Here is a 19821-nt window from a genome sequence, read left to right as displayed (position 1 = left end):
CTCAACTTTGGACACTCATCAGTGCGATAGTGCCCCTTCTCTTGACATTCATAGCATGTGACACTACTTCTATCCCTAGGTTTATCCTCAGCTCGTGGAACCCTAGGTGGCCTTGCATTGACTAAGTGTAACTTCAAATCAGTGCGATAGTGCCCCTTCTCTTGACATTCATAGCATGTGACACTACTTCTATCCCTAGGTTTATCCTCAGCTCGTGGAACCCTAGGTGGCCTTGCATTGACTAAGTGTAACTTCAAATCAGCAAATTCTGCCATAAGTTGTGCAATGTTATGATCCAAGAATGGAGCTTGTACCTGAGATGTTGAGGCTATCTCTGCTCGTGGTGGGGTTGGCACATTCGGAGAAGATTGGAATGTGAACTCAATATGAAGAGTGGCCTCCTTCTTCAAAGCAATACGAAGAGCCTCTTTAAAATTACTATGATCTTTGCTAAGAACTTTTTCATGCAAGCGAGGATCCAAAGCCCTGATAAACTTGCTCATCTTAAGGTGCTCCATTGCTAAAGAACTTTTTGAATCTTCCATAGAAGGTGAAGAAGAAGCAACAACATGTAAAGCAGCTTGTTGATATTTGATGAATAAGGCTTCATACCTCACTGAAAAGGCAGAAACTGACTCTCCATCCTTTTGAAAAATTTGGTCCAATTGCAATAGTAAAGCATTTGGCAACTCCACTGTGCCAAATCTCTCCTTCATTGCTTTGGTCAACCTTTCCCAATCATTCTTGGACTCCTCTGGCAAAGCCTCATGCCAAACCCTCTAAGAAATCTGGGAGTATTTCTGCCCTCTCCTTCATAGACCAACCCGTCAAGCGGCATGCTCGGTTAAACTCTCGGAGATAACTCCCCGGGTCTTCTCCTTCCCTTCCTTGGAACACCGGAATGTTGAACATCTTGAAACACCAAAAGATGAGTAGCAACAAGGGAAATTTACTTGTTTCAAAATAGCTTTCCTTCAATCATGCGGGACCTTGAGGTTGAAATAGAATAATTCTAAGTAAAACTTGCCCGCTCTCTCCACCAAAAGATGTGACACGAAGTTGGGGTTTGGACTTCGGTCACTTCTTAAAATCAAAACACACTTGTATGAAACCTCACAGCCTCCTCACCTCCCTTTCTCTCCTTAGGTTAAGATAAAGATATACACATCAAAGGTGAGATCATAATTCATGGAAGGGTCCGACTCAGGATTATGTGAACGGAAACATACGGGGAATATTGGTAAGGTTCATCCGTTCGAATTGGGCGATTTGGACAGAACATATTAAAGAAAATGAATATAGCAATCACTTACAAGAGGATAAGACACATGGGGTTTGCCTTTTGATAAGAGATTAGGAGGAATTAATCATGATTAAGAAGAAAGAATGGCCAAAAGTCTATAAAAACAAAGATACACAGGGAATTACAATTTTAAATCCATAAAGGCTGTGCAAGAGAGGATTATATATATGCGTAGAGCTTGAAGAGAGCTTCGCGTCTATATAAAAACTTTCAAAAATGGGCAACCGAACGAAAAGTTATGAGCATTTTACTACAAGACTATGAAACTGCCAAAATTCGCCTAAAAGTTAGCAACTTTGGGAGAAATTCTGATCATAAATGAAGTGAGGGATTAAGAAATTAGTTACATGAGTGGAAAGAGCATATAAAGAGCTTCCTAGCCATATAATCAATTTAAGAAACCAACACCCGAGTGATGAGTAATTACCGGTTGAAAATTGGGTATTGGACCACAAAAACTGCACTTCCCTCTCTTTGCATGAAACCTCAATTTTTACATAGCCTCTTGCCTTTCATCTCCTTCATGATTCAAGCTAGAGAGTAAGGGTTAACATTGCTCAACGAACAATCGTAAAGATTTACCTATGGTCCCCAAAGTCTTTCCGCATGCTCATTACCGCTAAAACCATTGGTACCTCCAAAGGAGGGTGGCAGCAATAAGGCAAGGGCTACCTTGAGAAGTCACAGGCCCACCAAGATACTCCTTATCCCACTTATCATGAATCATCAAAGAGGTCCAAAATTGGGTTAAGCATGAGGAGCTAATGCTAAATGAGACATTCACATGTAAAGAGAGTGTTTGAATAGGGTTTGAAAGATAAGAGAATGGCAATGACACAAAATGCTCAATTGAGGAGGCTCATTCCTTGATTTGAAAGGGAGAGGAGGGGGTGGAGAATCACCCTCTCTTCCATTGTTACAACAAATTACAACATAAAAATCTTCAACCCTTCAATGACATAAGGGTAGATGTCACCATCAATTGTCCTCTTAGGCTAAGTCTTCTATTGATTATTAAATTGAAGACTTTTTGACTTTGAGAGTGTGATGAGATAATAGCCAAGTCTAAGTGGCATGTAGGTGGAGATCCCACTTACACATGGCAGAATTCTCCTCTTCCATGTAGGCATTCTAGAAGAATCTTTCCCAATTATGCACCTACACATACTCCTCCACATGCCTTCCACACTCCCCAACTTGTAGCCTTATGGTGAATACCATATTAATAATACAATAAAAATCCATGTGAGCATGAAGGCCCACTTTTATTTTCCACATCACTAGCCTATCTATCATACCAAAGTATTTATCAAGCATACTTGTGGCATTTACAATGTGTGCACCCTAAATCAAGTAAAACCATTATATTTGAAGATAGAATGCTGTTATCGGGGTAGCCGCCAAGCCGTTCACCACGCCGTTATTCCATTGTGGGCGTCACAATCTTCTTGGACAAGCTTCCACCTTATTACCATTGAGAAACCATCAAAATATGCACAAAATTAACAATGAAAGATATCAAATTTTCACGTCACAACACAACAAAAGAATATTTCTCAAATATATTTAGTAAGCCTTCAGTAAAAAATGAAGAGAAAGACAAGGCACGCAAGGTGATTGCAAATTGCAGACAAAAAACGGTCCCTAGCTCCATAGCATCAACTCTAGAAGCTGACATCACTGAGGAAGAAATTGCAGATGCAGTAGATAGTCTCAAGAATGGAAAAAGCCCAAGCATTGATGAGCTCCCGATCGAATTCTTTAAATAGTTCAAGTAGGTTCTTACCCCAACTCTTCTTCGGGTGTGGCAAGAGAGCGTTGAATATGGAGCTCTTCCAATATCTTTGAATGAAGGGGTTATTAAATTGATTCACAAAAGGGAAGCAAAAGAAGACCTTTCCAACTCTGGAGACCAATTTCCATCCTACTGCCTACTACTGCATACAAGACCTTTGCTAAAGTTATGGCAAGAAGGCTTAGTGATAAATTGAAAATGTGGACCAGGGAGGAATAGAAAGGATGTATAAAGGGCCGCTTTATTCTAGTAGATGCCATTATTTCTTTATGGAAAGGTGTGGTACATGCCCAAGAGACGAACCAAGACTTCATTTTCTTCAAAATTGATTTTGATAAAGCCTATGATAGGCTTGAATGGGACTTCATCCTCCAATCCTTAAAGGATATGGAGTTAGGTCCTCAATTCATCCAAAAGGTTGCAACCTTATTTGAGAATGCTAGAGCAAGAGTAGTGATTAATGACAAATTATTCGCACCTTTTGAGCTTAAGAAATTTATAAGATAGGGGTGCCCTCTAGCCCCTCCTTTTTGCAATAGCTGCAAATGCTCTAGGTTGGCTTGTACAAGATGTAATGCAGAAAGGGGATATGAAAGGTATTGAACTGCCTCACAACAAGGGACAAATGTGCCTACAGCTTTTTGCAGATGACACCAATGCCAGATTGATTCATAATGATGACAAATCTATCAAAACTTTCTGGGAATGACTTCAGATCTTTTGCACGGCCTCTAGGTCCCGAATTAATCATCAAAAAATAGGAATCAAAATGATGATCAATGACCCACCATATTGGATTGTTCAACATGGATGCCAAATTTTAAAAGAGGGTGGTATTTTTTGACTACCGATCATTCCAATGGGTTCAGAGTCTCATCCAAACAACGGTTGGCAGTGGGTTATGGAAAAAGTTAAAGCAAAGTTTGACAGATGGAAGGGATACCAACAGAACTTAGCAAGAAGATGCCGGGTGCTCAAGCACCTTCTTATACCTACAACCATCTACTTCCTATCGTGTTGGATGCCATCCAAGAATAATATTAAAGAGCTAAAGTCAGTATGCTTGCAGGAACTTCCTATGGTCAGGAGATGCGGACATGTACAAAATCCCTAAGATGGCTTGAAATTACTGTACACAACCTAAACAGAAAACCTAAACAGAAAGGAGGACTTGGACTCCCAAATATAGAAAACCTTGCCACTCGATTGGAGCTAAATGGATTATAAGAATCTTGTCCCAACCAAATTCAAACTTATCAATCCTTATTCACAAGAATTTGAGTGCTCGTCGCACAGGATAATGAAAGACCGCAATGGAGAAACATTCTATTTGTACCTCTGTTCTTTAGTAGCATTATGTGATGAAAAACAGGTAGAGGGAGAGGAGACACACACACAAGAGCAAACCCTAATGTATATTGCAAACCCTAACCATAGAGGGAAGCCATCTCCCTTCTCACACAATGCATAAAGGCATAATCCATAATACACAAGACACACTATGAGTTGTGTCCACACACTACTAACCTAGCTAATGTCCACACACTATGACCAGCTGGACGCGGTCATTTATGTCTCATACATGCTGCTACCTAACATGCCAGCACATAGCACAGCTGGCACACACTGACATCGAGCTTGAATCTCAACAGCCCCTCTCAAGCTCATGATGTATTGCCATAGATGAAGATGTAGATGAGCTTGGGCTATCAAAGCTCTCAACACTCCCCCTCAAGCTCATCCCATGTACTCCCAACATAGTACGAAAGTACTCAAACTTCTCCCTACTAATAATAAGTGGCTTTGTAAAGATGTCGGCCACCTGCTCTTCAGTCTTCACATACTGTAGATCCACTGTACCATCCAGCACTTTCTCTCTAACAAAGTGATAATGGACCTCTATGTGTTTGGTGTGTGCATGAAAAATTGGATTCTTGGCCAACTGTATTCTGCTCATGTTGTCACAATGAATGACAACCTTGCCATCAATAGGCTCACCCAAATCAACCAAGAGATTCTTTAACCATATTACTTCACATGTAGCAATGGCTGCACCCCTGTATTCAGCCTCTGTACTGGATAAAGCAACAGTAGGTTGCTTCTTGCTACTCCAACTCACCCACGACACTTCCAAGTGTAAAGGCATAACCACTAGTAGACCTCCTATCATATGAGCTACTTGCCCAATCAGCATCTATGTAGCCATGTATATCCAAGCCTTTACCATTCTCATAAAGAAGACCATAATGTGCAGTGGTCTTTACATATCGCATAATGCGTCTCACTGCATCCAAATGAGGTTTTTTGGGGCTTTGCATAAATTGGCTTACTAGCCCCACAACATAACTCAAATCCGGGCATGTGATAGTCATGTAAATGAGACTACCAACCATCTTTCTGTACATAGATGGATAATCCAACTCCTCACAAAAATCAGCCCGCAACTTCACATTCTGCTCCAAAGGTGTACTCATTGGCTTACACCCTGTCATGCCATATTTTGCCAACATATCCAATGCATATTGGCATTGCACTAACCATGTACCTACATGGTCTTTGATCACTTCAATTCCAAGAAAGTATCTCACTTCACCCAAGTCTTTCATGTCAAACTGCCCACTCAATGCCTTCTTAACATGCATAATATCTGTAGCGTGATCTCCTGTGGCAATCAAGTCATCCACATAGATGACAAGTAAGACAATCCCATGATCTGTTTTCTTCACATAGAGTGAAGAATCTGCTATAGAAACCTAAAATCCAAGGGAGATAAGATATCTGCTTATCTTATCACTCCAAGCACGAGGTGCTTGCTTCAAACCATATAATGCCTTCTTCAATCTGCATACACATGAGTGGGATATTTTGGGTGTACATATCCTTCTGGCTGTGCCATATACACTTCTTCTTGTAGATCACCATTTAGAAATGCATTTTTCGCATCCATTTGATGCATTTCCCAACCATTTGCTACTACAGCCATAGCAATGACTGCTCTCATTGTTCCCATCTTTGCAACTGGACTAAATGTTTCATCATAGTCCAAGCCTTGGGTTTGTGCATAACCCTTAGCTACCAATCTCGCTTTATGTCACTCAATGGAACCATCTGACTTGTATTTCACTTTGTAAACCCATTTGCAACCAATAACATTTTTGTCTTGTGGTAATGCAACCAAATCCCATGTCTCATTATGAACCAATGCGTCCATCTCAACATCCATTGCTTTCTCCCATACATGCTTTCTAATAGCTTCTGTATAGTAGGTTCCACATGCTTAACCAAAGAGGTCATATATGCATAATGCATAGCAAAATCACGATATGTCAACCTGTCAACTGGATATCTGACCCTTTGGGATCTCTACAATGCATGCAGATCACTCTGAACACCTGTCACTCTAGCATGTGGTGGCACATATCTATCCTGCCTTGCACCAGGTGTGCGTAAAACTGGTATGCCAAGTTCCTCATCCAAACTCTCTGAACTTGACGACTCATAACCTATACTTCCAATTCCTTTAACCTTATTTTTCCCTTTATCCATAGCACTTCTCCCAATGCTCACACTCTCATGCCTCAAGCATCCTGACCATGGACGTATAGTGCTACCCTCAGCAGACTCTGCTAGCACAGACATAGAAGTAGAACTAGAAATTGCTTGTGGCAAGTTCACATGCACATCAGCTTCAAGAGAACCAATGACACCCTCATCCTTTGCTTTGTACCAACTAGCAAGCTCATCAAACACCACATCTCGTGAGATAACCACTTGCCTAGTTTGTGGATTGTAACATTTGTATGCCTTACGATCCTGTGCATATCCAACAAACACACACTTTTTTGCCTTAGGATCCAACTTCCTCCTTCTCTCGTTAGGCACATGTACATAAGCTATGCATCCAAACACTTTGAGGTGTCCAATGTCTGGCCTAAAACCTGTAAGCCACATCTCTGGCGTACTTCCATGTATGGCTGTTGGGTGTCTTATTAAGTATATACACCGCGGTGGCACATGCTTCTGCCCAATAATAGTCTGGCATGCTCTTTTCATTGAGCATTGCCCTGGCCACCTCATAAATGACTCTATTCTTTCTCTCAGCAGCAACACCATTTTGCTGAGGTGTATACCTGCAAGTTAATTGTCTTCTTATGCCATGCTTTCTCAAGAAATCCTCAAAAGCATGTGAGGTGTATTCACCACCTCCATCTGTCCTCAAACATTTTATCCAAGAGCCATATTGCTTCTCTACAAAAGCTTTGAAATCCATAAACTTTCCCAACACTTCTCTGAGAAAGTAAATCCAAGTCATTCTGCTGAAATCATCAATGAATGTCACATAATATAAACTGCCTTTAATGGATGGGTTTTGTGCAAGACCCCATACATCGCTATGAACTATTTCAAGCAGCCTGCTACTTGTGAGGTGAAAAAAAGAAAGAAAACCCTGCCTCTATAGCCCTTCCACCTCGCAAACTTGGAATAACACACACGAACGGGGGCACCACCAGCCACCGGCTGGAACAATTCTCGCACTTCACCACCCAGACAGACAGCAAAAACAGGGGCACCGTAGACCAAAGCAAACACCCAGCTTATATTCCCAGATCAAAACATTTCATACAAGCTTCTCTCGACACAGAAGCCTACTCACACAACCATAAACAAAACACTCAGGCCTGTCAGCCGAGGATACACCACATCCCTGATCACCACATAACTCGCCTGCCTGCTGTACCAATCACACCAGAATGAACCCGGCCACTCTCACTCCAGAAGGCGCCCACACCAGCTAACCCTCGAGTCCTCTGCAGCCCATCACTTCTGCATGTGTCGTCAGCAGCAGCTACCCAAACATCTCTCTCTCTCTGTCTCTGTGCTGATCCTCTGTCAGCTCACACAAACCCAGGCAGCTTATCTGCCTTGCTACCGGCCCACCACCAAGCAGCAACACTTCTCTGTCTCTGCCTTCACTTGGCACCCTGCTCTCTCCACTGTCCTGTCTCCTAGGCGGCCCACACCAGCCAGCCTTTCTTCTGCAGCTTATCTGCTCCTCACTTCTCTTCTTCTCTCACCACGCCTCTGCAAGGCGGCCCACTCTTTCCTTGCACCTTGCCCTCAGCAGCTCCCACACACGGCTGCTCTCTCTCTACCCATGACTTCGCTTGCAGCTTTCACACACTGCAGACCTCAGCTGCGCTCCAGACTTGTCCACAAGCGGCCTCTACACTACACCCCACGAGTCAGCATTCACAGCTCATCCCACAGCTCTCTCCACAGGGCTGCGCTCCACACGCCTCTCACTTCAGCTGCGCTCCACAAGTCACCAGCTGTCTCTCCACGGGTGTGCGCTCCAGCAGCCACACGATGGCCACTAGCCACCCAGTCATCAATTCCCTTTCATCTCTGCGCACGGGAGGGCCCCACCACTGCTGCACTGACCAGCTGCGTTCCAAAACCCACCAGCTTCTTTAGCCCGTCAGCCTTTGCCACAACGGCGTCTCCAGCTGCTACACGATCTTCACACTGTAACGTCGGCTCACACACCAGCGTTGCCCCCCAGGTCTGTCAACTGCAGCTACGCTGCCTGAGAACCCACGCCTCTACACGATCACCTTTGCACAGCTGCAGTGCCTCTCTGCTGGCGGACCACCGGAGAGCCCCCCGCCAAAACAACACGGCTCCTCCTTTTCCTTCAGCAGACTGCCGACTCACCACCTTCGCAAGGCTTCCAGAATTGAACGTTGGCAGTCACTCCACGCTCCACGCCTTGCTTTCCTTTTTGGCCATTAAATTTTTATATATTTATTTTATTTCGCCTAAGATGGCCACCCTCACTCCATTTCACACCAAATGCTCAATACCTTGGCCCCATCATCAATTGTTGCTCATGCACCTCTTCAAATGCCATCTTTAATTGCCCCGATGCTATCACACCTTCAAAACAAACCGGCTAGTGCCCATGTATCCTTTGGACGCGCACACACTTCAAGACGACCATCGAAGAGCTGGAACCACCTGCATACCGCTCACCGGACAAGCCTGTAAACAAACCCAAATCAAATGCTGTCCACACTGAACACCTGGCCCGGCATTCCACGGCCAAATTCTTACACACGCCACGCATCCATATGTACACTGACCAGAAAGACCTCTCAAAAAAACGCCTGACATACTTTGCCACCCCCCCATCTGCTAGAGCATTCATGCTCAGCAGCATTCAGCATAGTCAGTAGTCATCCACCACCAGGATCAAAAGGAAACAGTAACTCACCATCCCATACCCCAGCATCCATCAAACACCATGGTTGCATCATTGCACACCAAACATCAACCATATCCAGAACATCACTCACGTCCACTTCATCCACAACAAACCTCCTCGTTTTCAAAACCTGTGGCAATCCAGCATCTAGCATCCCATCCATCAACACCTGTGAAGGCCAGGTTCCAGCATCTTGACCCTTCTGCACACCAAAATCCACATCCTCTCCATCAGCAATGTCCACCAGCACTTCCAACTCTTGTACTTCAGGCATCTCCTCACAACCATACACCTCAACTAGCTCAGAATCCTTGTCATCCATGCACTTTGCTTTCAGCATTTCAGCAATCCGCAAAGAAGCCTTAGCTACACTCTCAGCCATATCAGCATCCATCTCCACCTCTGGCTCCTGCTCATCCAGGCTAGCAATTTCCCAGATATCATCCTCAAGCACAACACTGACCTCACAACGCTCTTTATCAGCCAAATCTTCATGCATACCTTCTTCAGTGCTGCCAACCCCCCTGGTATCATCGTCCAAAGACTTCTCAGCACCTAATGCATCCAATGGAAAAACGTCCATACCTTTCATCGCAGGTACCATACCACCATCCAGCTGTCCAAGAAAATCCAAGATGATAGGATCTTCCTCCACACTCTCCACATCCGCATCACAAGCCATCTTCACTTCATCAGAAGTCTCTACCCCATCCTCCTCCCTTGCAGAATCCGGGAAAGAATCATCCTCAAAGCATCCTGTATCCGGCTCCTCTTCCTTCTTCTCATTAGCCAATCCCAAAGCATCATCCTCTTTGCTTCCCTGTGCATGCATGTCATCCAGATCCAAATGGTCTTCAATAGAACCTTCCAACTCACTGTCCTGTACAGCCATAACGTGCCCATCCAAAGAAGAATCCACTGGCAACTTCTCATCTTCATTTTGCTTCTTCACCTGCTCTTCATCCACCTGCACATGCTTTTCAAACTTTGGAAAAAAATCAGAAGGCATATAAAACATCCCCCTTTGCACCTGTCTCGGCCTTTGAGGCTCCTGTCTAAGCAAGCTTTGCATAGGACTCTTACCTACCTCAACCAAATTCACCTGCTTATCCCTTGCAGACACAACACCTTCATACGGATAAATACCCATCTCCATCTGTTTCAAAACCTTGCCTTCCTTTTCCCTAGCAATCCTAAGAGCATCATCAAACGACCTGGGATTCTTCAACTCAACCCTGACCCTCAAATGGGGTAGCAGACCATCAATAAACAAGCTCTTCTTCAAAAACATTGGAGGAACTTCCTGCTTCAATGTCACACACCACTTACTCCACAAACATGTAAATACCTTCACAAAATCATCCAATGATTGCCCATGTACCTGCTTCAAGACACTCAACTCTTGCCAAAGTACACTAGAATCCTCCACTTGCTGAAAACGCTCCAAAAGGCCTTCTTTCAACCTGTCCAAGGTCAAGACACCAGCATCCCGTGCTTCAAAACCCTTCAGCCAACTTCGGGCATCTCCCTTCAAGAAAATCTTCATCAGCCTCAGAACCTGCTCTTCATCCGTGACATGATTGCTAATGCATGCCAACTCCATCTGTTCCAAAAAGTCACACACATCTTCACCCTTCCTACCATGAAACTCCGGATAAGACCACATCATGACAACCTGTAACAATCCCTGAGCTCTCCTCAGTGGAACACACGCCCTTCCAGGCAAACAACAACGCCAGAGCCACTCCTCAGTCACACAATGCTTGAGAAACTCCTCAGTGGGGGCACCAGAAGGATGTGAGGTGAAAAAAAGAAAGAAAACCCTGCCTCTATAGCCCTTCCACCTCGCAAACTTGGAATAACACACACGAACGGGGGCACCACCAGCCACCGGCTGGAACAATTCTCGCACTTCACCACCCAACCCACACCAGACAGACAGCAAAAACAGGGGCACCGTAGACCAAAGCAAACACCCAGCTTATATTCCCAGATCAAAACATTTCATACAAGCTTCTCTCGACACAGAAGCCTACTCACACAACCATAAACAAAACACTCAGGCCTGTCAGCCGAGGATACACCACATCCCTGATCACCACATAACTCGCCTGCCTGCTGTACCAATCACACCAGAATGAACCCGGCCACTCTCACTCCAGAAGGCGCCCACACCAGCTAACCCTCGAGTCCTCTGCAGCCCATCACTTCTGCATGTGTCGTCAGCAGCAGCTACCCAAACATCTCTCTCTCTCTGTCTCTGTGCTGATCCTCTGTCAGCTCACACAAACCCAGGCAGCTTATCTGCCTTGCTACCGGCCCACCACCAAGCAGCAACACTTCTCTGTCTCTGCCTTCACTTGGCACCCTGCTCTCTCCACTGTCCTGTCTCCTAGGCGGCCCACACCAGCCAGCCTTTCTTCTGCAGCTTATCTGCTCCTCACTTCTCTTCTTCTCTCACCACGCCTCTGCAAGGCGGCCCACTCTTTCCTTGCACCTTGCCCTCAGCAGCTCCCACACACGGCTGCTCTCTCTCTACCCATGACTTCGCTTGCAGCTTTCACACACTGCAGACCTCAGCTGCGCTCCAGACTTGTCCACAAGCGGCCTCTACACTACACCCCACGAGTCAGCATTCACAGCTCATCCCACAGCTCTCTCCACAGGGCTGCGCTCCACACGCCTCTCACTTCAGTTGCGCTCCACAAGTCACCAGATGTCTCTCCACGGGTGTGCGCTCCAGCAGCCACACGATGGCCACTAGCCACCCAGTCATCAATTCCCTTTCATCTCTGCGCACGGGAGGGCCCCACCACTGCTGCACTGACCAGCTGCGTTCCAAAACCCACCAGCTTCTTTAGCCCGTCAGCCTTTGCCACAACGGCGTCTCCAGCTGCTACACGATCTTCACACTGTAACGTCGGCTCACACACCAGCGTTGCCCCCCAGGTCTGTCAACTGCAGCTACGCTGCCTGAGAACCCACGCCTCTACACGATCACCTTTGCACAGCTGCAGTGCCTCTCTGCTGGCGGACCACCGGAGAGCCCCCCGCCAAAACAACACGGCTCCTCCTTTTCCTTCAGCAGACTGCCGACTCACCACCTTCGCAAGGCTTCCAGAATTGAACGTTGGCAGTCACTCCACGCTCCACGCCTTGCTTTCCTTTTTGGCCATTAAATTTTTATATATTTACTTTATTTCGCCTAAGATGGCCACCCTCACTCCATTTCACACCAAATGCTCAATACCTTGGCCCCATCATCAATTGTTGCTCATGCACCTCTTCAAATGCCATCTTTAATTGCCCCGATGCTATCACACCTTCAAAACAAACCGGCTAGTGCCCATGTATCCTTTGGACGCGCACACACTTCAAGACGACCATCGAAGAGCTGGAACCACCTGCATACCGCTCACCGGACAAGCCTGCAACAAACCCAAATCAAATGCTGTCCACACTGAACACCTGGCCCGGCATTCCACGGCCAAATTCTTACACACGCCACGCATCCATATGTACACTGACCAGAAAGACCTCTCAAAAAAACGCCTGACACTACTCATGTTGCCTTCTCTAGGAAATGGCAACCTTGCCTGCTTTCCAAACTGACAGGCATCACAAACATACATATTCCCATCATACTTGAATCTAGGCAGCCCACTAACAATGCCTCTTGCATGCATGTTCTTTAACCTTTGTATATTCACATGTCCAATCCTTTTATGCCACATGTCAATGTCCTGTACCACATTTCAGCTTTTAGAGAACATGGCTGATTTCAACTCAGGAATCCCAGCATCCAACTTAAATAACCTGCCTTCTTTCTTGCCTTTGGCAATGACTCTACGTCCATTTTTGAAATCCTCAACAAAGCAACCATGCTCGTTGAAACAAACCTGTAAACCCTATTCCACCATTTGATCAACTGAGGCCAAACTTTTTGTAATAGAAGGCACATACAAGACATCTGCCATAGACTTTGTTTCACCATTATGCAGCATAACCAATGGTACACTTCCAACATGTGTAATGGCATGTTGGGTATCATCTCCTGTCTCCACATAGCCTTTCACATCCATAGGCTTCATATGCTCAAACCATTCACCATGACGTCATATGGTTTGATGCTCCAGAGTCCATATACAAAGTGTCATCATTTTCACCATTTGACATCATAGATCCCACAACATGTTTCATGGCAAACAAGTGATTTGCGCTGCCATCATTACTGCCCATTATGCATAACCAATGGTACACTTCCAACATGTGTAATGGCATGTTGGGTATCATCTCCTGTCTCCACATAGCCTTTCACATCCATAGGCTTCATATGCTCAAACCATTCACCATGACAAGTCATATGGTTTGATGCTCCAGAGTCCATATACCAACATGTGTAATGGCATGTTGGGTATCATCTCCTGTCTCCACATAGCCTTTCACATCCATAGGCTTCATATGCTCAAACCATTCACCATGACAAGTCATATGGTTTGATGCTCCAGAGTCCATATACCAAGTGTCATCATTTTCACCATTTGACATCATAGATCCCACAACATGTTTCATGGCAAACAAGTGATTTGCGCTGCCATCATTACTGCTTGATGCATAATTTCCACCACCATGTTGTGCATAATGTCCACCATGTTGTGCTCTACCCCCTCTCAAATCATTTTGTTTGCGGAAACAATCACGTGCCATACGACCAAATTTCTCACAGTAATGGCATTCCACATTTTGCATAGATGTTTGTTGGCCTTGCCAACATCCTCTACCACGAGGATTACCTCTGCCTCGCTGAGGTGTATATCCACGACCACCTCTAGCACCATATGTAGGCTGAAAATTTTGTTGTGGTGACATGTCCTGCCATCCACGACCATTACCACGGCCACGTGATGCAAATCTCCCCTTGCCTCTAAATCCTCTTTGTGAATAGAAAGCCTGATTTCTACCATTATCATCACTCATGGCTAGTAGATGCATCATGAAACGAGTAACTGAGTTTGATTTCCTCAACAAGCAAGAGTGAAACCAACTCATCAAAGTCTAGTAAACCTGTACTCCGAAACCGAGATGGATGTATCAAAAAACTTATATTCCTTGCCAAGACCACGCAAGGTAATGTCTACCAACAAATCATCACATCAGGCATGGGGGCATTGATTGTTGCCAATGCATCTGCATACTTCTTTATCTCTTGTACATAATCATGGATGCTCCTTCTATTCCATTTCACATTATGAATCTGTTGTCGTCGTAACTGAGACTTGTGAGCACTAGTGTCTGTATCAAACAGCTGTACCAATGTATCCCATGCATCCTTGGGATTCTCAGCATCATGTATGTGTATGAGTATAGCATCCGAAATACATATAGACAGATAATGCAACACTTTGTATGCTCTTTCTGACCATTGCTTATGAGTTATAACCTGTTGTTGCTGTGTACGTTGTCGGGGTAGTTCCAGCTCTAGCTCCGCACCTGTAATAAGATTCCAAAAACCTTTTCCCTTCAGAAAACTTTTGATCCTGTACTTCCATGCCTGGAAGTTCTTCCTATCCAACTTTTCACCTACAATTTGTACTAGATTATCTGACATATTTGCTCAATGCAAATGCACTTTTTGCACACTTCCAAATCTGTAAACGAGCCTTCCTCAGCTCAACCACACTCTAATGAGTGTTCCAGATACTCCAAAGTACACAACAAACTTCAATTTTGATGTAGAAAATCAAACTGTATGCATCCAAAATGAACTGGTTTACGCAGTCCAAGATACCCTACTTTGATGCGCTTTCCAAGGCTCCAAATTGCAATGTAGTGGTTCAATCAAGTGTGGATAACTTGCATTGACACCTAAACAAGCTCAATGTTGAATATCAACACCAACCAAGGTGTGTAGATACCAATTTTGTCAAACCCCCTTCTCTGTTTTAAGAAAAACTAGAAAAACCAGTAAAACCAGTAGTAAAATGGCTTTAATTTCTTTAATCCTTGTCCAAATTGAGAGACTGGGCATTCATTAGCTTAGCAATGATGTCCACTAACTCCATGTAAAAGGAATTAGACCAATTGTTTAAGATGAGAGAGTAATTAGTCGATTAATCACACTCTATTTCACTAAACACAGTAAACAGCCTGTTTAATCAGCTCATTTCTAGCTCCATAGATCATAATTCCTCCAACCAATCATGTGGCCTCCTTCTCAGGTGTATGTATCAACTAATTGCTAAGCCAATTTTGGAATTTATCAAGCACAAGAGTTGAATTGTGGCCTCCACTTAGCAAATGTATAAAAAAATGCTTTGTTTCTACATACCAGGCTATGCCGCCTGCTGTAGAGGGAATTTGAGTTGATTAAAGTGATAATTGATGTTGTATTTAGATGCCCAACACTGCTAAGCATGTGTCCATCCCATCAATGGATTGATTTTTGCCAAAAACTTGCTTTAATTCATCAAAAGTTGACCTCTTTTTCTCTGTTTTGTGAGAGCTTCAAAACCAGTGATTTTCAATCAATCAAATGCATCATATTTGCTCCAAAATCAGTGTAGGGCTTGCACATGAGTTGCCAATACATTCATCCTTGTCACATACATGTTGCTTTACCAGATTTGTATCTATTTTCACCATACATCACCGCTTCCAAGCTCCAATGGAAAGCTTCCAAAAAACCAAAATTTTCCTCTACTTTGGGCAACCCTAATTTGCTTTGTTTCTGCTTGAATCACTTGCAATCTGCTCAAGGGTGTTTAGTAGACCTTACCCGGTAGGCCGAGCTCTTAGATCTGATAGAAATCGGTGTGTTCCAAGCTTCACAGCATCAATGGCAAGCTTCATAGCTTTTCTTCACAGCTTCTTCTCCCTCTTCTCTCACTCACTCATAAATCCTAATAGAGAGCACCAAGCTCTGATACCATGATGAAAAACAGGTAGAGGGAGAGGAGACACACACACAGGAGTAAACCCTAATATATATTGCAAACCCTAACCATAGAGGGAAGCCATCTCCCTTCTCACACAATGCATAAAGCCATAATCCATAATACACAAGACACACTATGAGTTGTGTCCACACACTACTAACCCTAGCTAATGTCCACACACTATGACCAGCTGGACGCGGTTATTTATGTCTCACACATGCTGCTACCTAACATGCCAGCACATAGCACAGCTGGCACACACTGACATCGAGCTTGAATCTCAACATTATGATCAAACCCCCTGGATCAGAGTTGGTGAGAGTATCTCTCCTCTAGCTTTCAAAGAACACCAAGAAAGCAACTGGATTCGTTTGTAAGGATTCTATTTGATTCTTCATCTAACCTACATAATAGTGTGGACACTAACAGTTTGAAGAAAGCCCACAAACTTTCAAAGAAGGGAGTTCAATGCAGGGAGGATATTTGGGATTTTACAACTCAAACACAAATGATATACAGCGGAATAACTAAGAATGCTATACAGAATTAACAAAGAGGATCTCTTGTTCATTCAATCCAAGATAAACCAATGGGATCCTGACAAGGCAATGCTCATACAACAGTGCAAAAACCCCCTCACCCTAGATGCACTTAATTGGGGACATTCTAACTCGTTGCTACCCATCCCCCCTGCCCTTCCATGGAATGCTCATGCATGTGAGATTAAACTCTAAATGGAACAACCTCTGGGAGAGAAAACGATGGAAATTCCACTTTTCATCAAAAATCTGGTCAAAAACTATCCCTCCCAAAACATCAATCTTACTTTGGCTCATCATGCATAAAGGTATCTGGACATGCTCTAGAGCCAAAAACTGGGAATTGGAGATGGATTATGCCCCAATGTAGACAAGAAGAAAAGAGTATCCCTCATTTGTTTAAGTCTTTTGAATCTGATTCACCAATGCCTCTCCCTGGTCAATGTCACTCAATTAACATGGAAGTAAATTCTTCTTAGTGATTTTACAGGATGTTCATCAAAGATATGCAATATAATAAGAGCTTAATTACTTTGGTGTGTATGGAATATGAGAAAAATACGTAGTGTTTCAAAATACAGTATCACTCAAATGCCCTAGCCTGAAGAGTGCTTTGTATGTGCAGATAAAGATGATTTTAAAAGCGGATAGGATTGTTTGCCAAGCTGAAAAATCACGGATTGTAGTTGAAGGGCTACTTGCAATAAATGAAGCTCAAGAGAAATATGAAGAGAAAAACAATGGCATCAAAGCAAACCGAGCTAGCCAAAATCAAGAATGGGATGAGATGGGGATTCGACTATCGGTCGAAGAAGAACTTGCACAAGCCATTATGGCTTTAACTAATCTAAAAAACACTATCCAAGGACTGAGTTAAGCTTCTCTAAAAAGCTTGATGTATATTACATGATAGCCATTTGTGAATAATTCAATATCTCTCATTATGATTTTAAAATAAATACATTGCATTGTTTTATAACATCTTCTTTATTCTTGACCACCTACAATAATAGTGACTAGGCAATTTATTATGACACTAGAATGTTAACCAATAGTGCCTATTTCTTCTTAAAAGTTCATGCATTACATAGCTCAATGAGAAGCAACAACAGTGACCGCTTCTAGTTATGAGACTAAATATAGAACAATATTCCCAACTACCATGGAGTGTGTAGCTCTTAGACAACCATCTTCCACCACCATTTTCACTAATGGTTAGAGTGCATTAGCAATCGAGATATCAAATTTTCATACATGGACACAACACATTGAGATGCATTATCATTATGTCAAAGAGAGACTCCATACAAGAGAGAGCCTTGACTTACGTGCCTACACAAGCCAATGTGACAAATGGCCACTTCTAATTCATGTATTTCATAGCTCAATAAGAAGCAATGACAATGGCCACTTCTAGTTGTGAGACTTAACATACTCCACTCATTTTTTTATCATTCTATGGGGTACTTCCATCTATTGATAAGATTCTAGAAATGGGATTGATCATGGTGAAGGACACAAGATTAAGCATAAGATTAAGGTGGATTAAACCACACTAAAAAACTCCATGACTAGAGAGAGAGGGAGATTGCACACTCAACACTATTCCCTTGTATTTCATATCACAATGAACCATACAATGATATAGGGTCTCAAGCCTTATCCCACTTTACATGTCATCATCCATGTGGCAACTCCTTTTCCACTTCTTTTGGTCAACTCTCACACATCATGCAATATTACATGTGGCATTCCTATCTCACCACAATATCTTGCACCTCTAGGGTGCTTTCCCACATACACACAACACCACGATTACATCTCTCAACACCCCCTCTTAATCGAGGTGTTCCACAACTCACCCATCATTCATCACCCATATCAATGTAGCATTGCACAACCGCAATCGCTACCTTTCAACACTCCCCCTCAATGATACAGTGGAGTGTCCATCAACCAAACATGTGTGCCCGTGTCTACCATCTTAGACACCTAGTCCATTTTGAGCCGACTCATCGCTCACAGCGGAACCACTGAACATGGAAGTTCGGGTGGGATCCAACCCATGCACATGCACCTCACACGTGCATCGCTCTTGCACACATCACAACAACTATTTTGAGCTTCTAGGTGAGCTCGGGTAGGGCGACCCTTATACCAATGGGTGAATACAAAAAAAATTCCGTTTTGAGCATGCAGGCTCGGGTACGGTTACCCATCATCAATTATGAGTGAATAAAAATTACAAGGTCTTTTGTGTGTGAATTCTTAAGAGCATTTGAATGGCCTCTTATCAACACAAGACAGTGGGTGTGTGTGAAGATACCCTTAAAATTTATAAGGGTCTAAAAATTAAACAAAAAAACTTATTTTGCTTTTACAACTGGCAGCGTGCCAGTCAACTCTGTGCATCGACTCTGTGCATCGCTGAAAGTTGCAGCTTTTAGCCATACGAGCAATAATTTCATTGTCATCATCTCCAAATGGCTCTGTGTTCATCTCAAACTTCCGCCATCACCATATCTCTGTAACCTCTTCACCAGTCGCCTTGGTTATCCATTTCATGCACTCAGCGCCCAGCCTTACCCTTAGCAATATGGCTGCTGCTGAGGGCAAGGTCGACTTGGGCACCATCACTGGGCGCTTCTCGTTGAACCGCAACTCAGTCCGCTTCAACGGCTTCATCAGCCACCGGGACGCCCGCCAGCTCCTACAACCTTCCTCATGACCTATGCATAAGGGTTTTTTTGCCTACCCTCGGCTGCCTTCTACTGACGAGTGTATCACATGTGTGCGAGGGGCTGCTGGCTCTCTTTTCTTTAGATCTCTATGAGTCATCGTGCATCGTTGCTATGTGAAGTTTGCATGCTCCACATTGCGCACACTGTTGTGCGTCTGGCTGCCTGCAGTTTCTCACCAACCATAACTGCTTTAATTGTGCCAATACCTTGACATTTCCATTTGAGACTTCAATGGCAGCTTCA

This window comes from Cibotium barometz, chromosome 4 (genome assembly GCF_041138505.1).
Source record: "Cibotium barometz isolate CiBa-2024 chromosome 4, ASM4113850v1, whole genome shotgun sequence".
Classification (NCBI taxonomy): domain Eukaryota; kingdom Viridiplantae; phylum Streptophyta; class Polypodiopsida; order Cyatheales; family Cibotiaceae; genus Cibotium; species Cibotium barometz.
Note: the sequence above shows the minus strand (reverse complement) of the source record.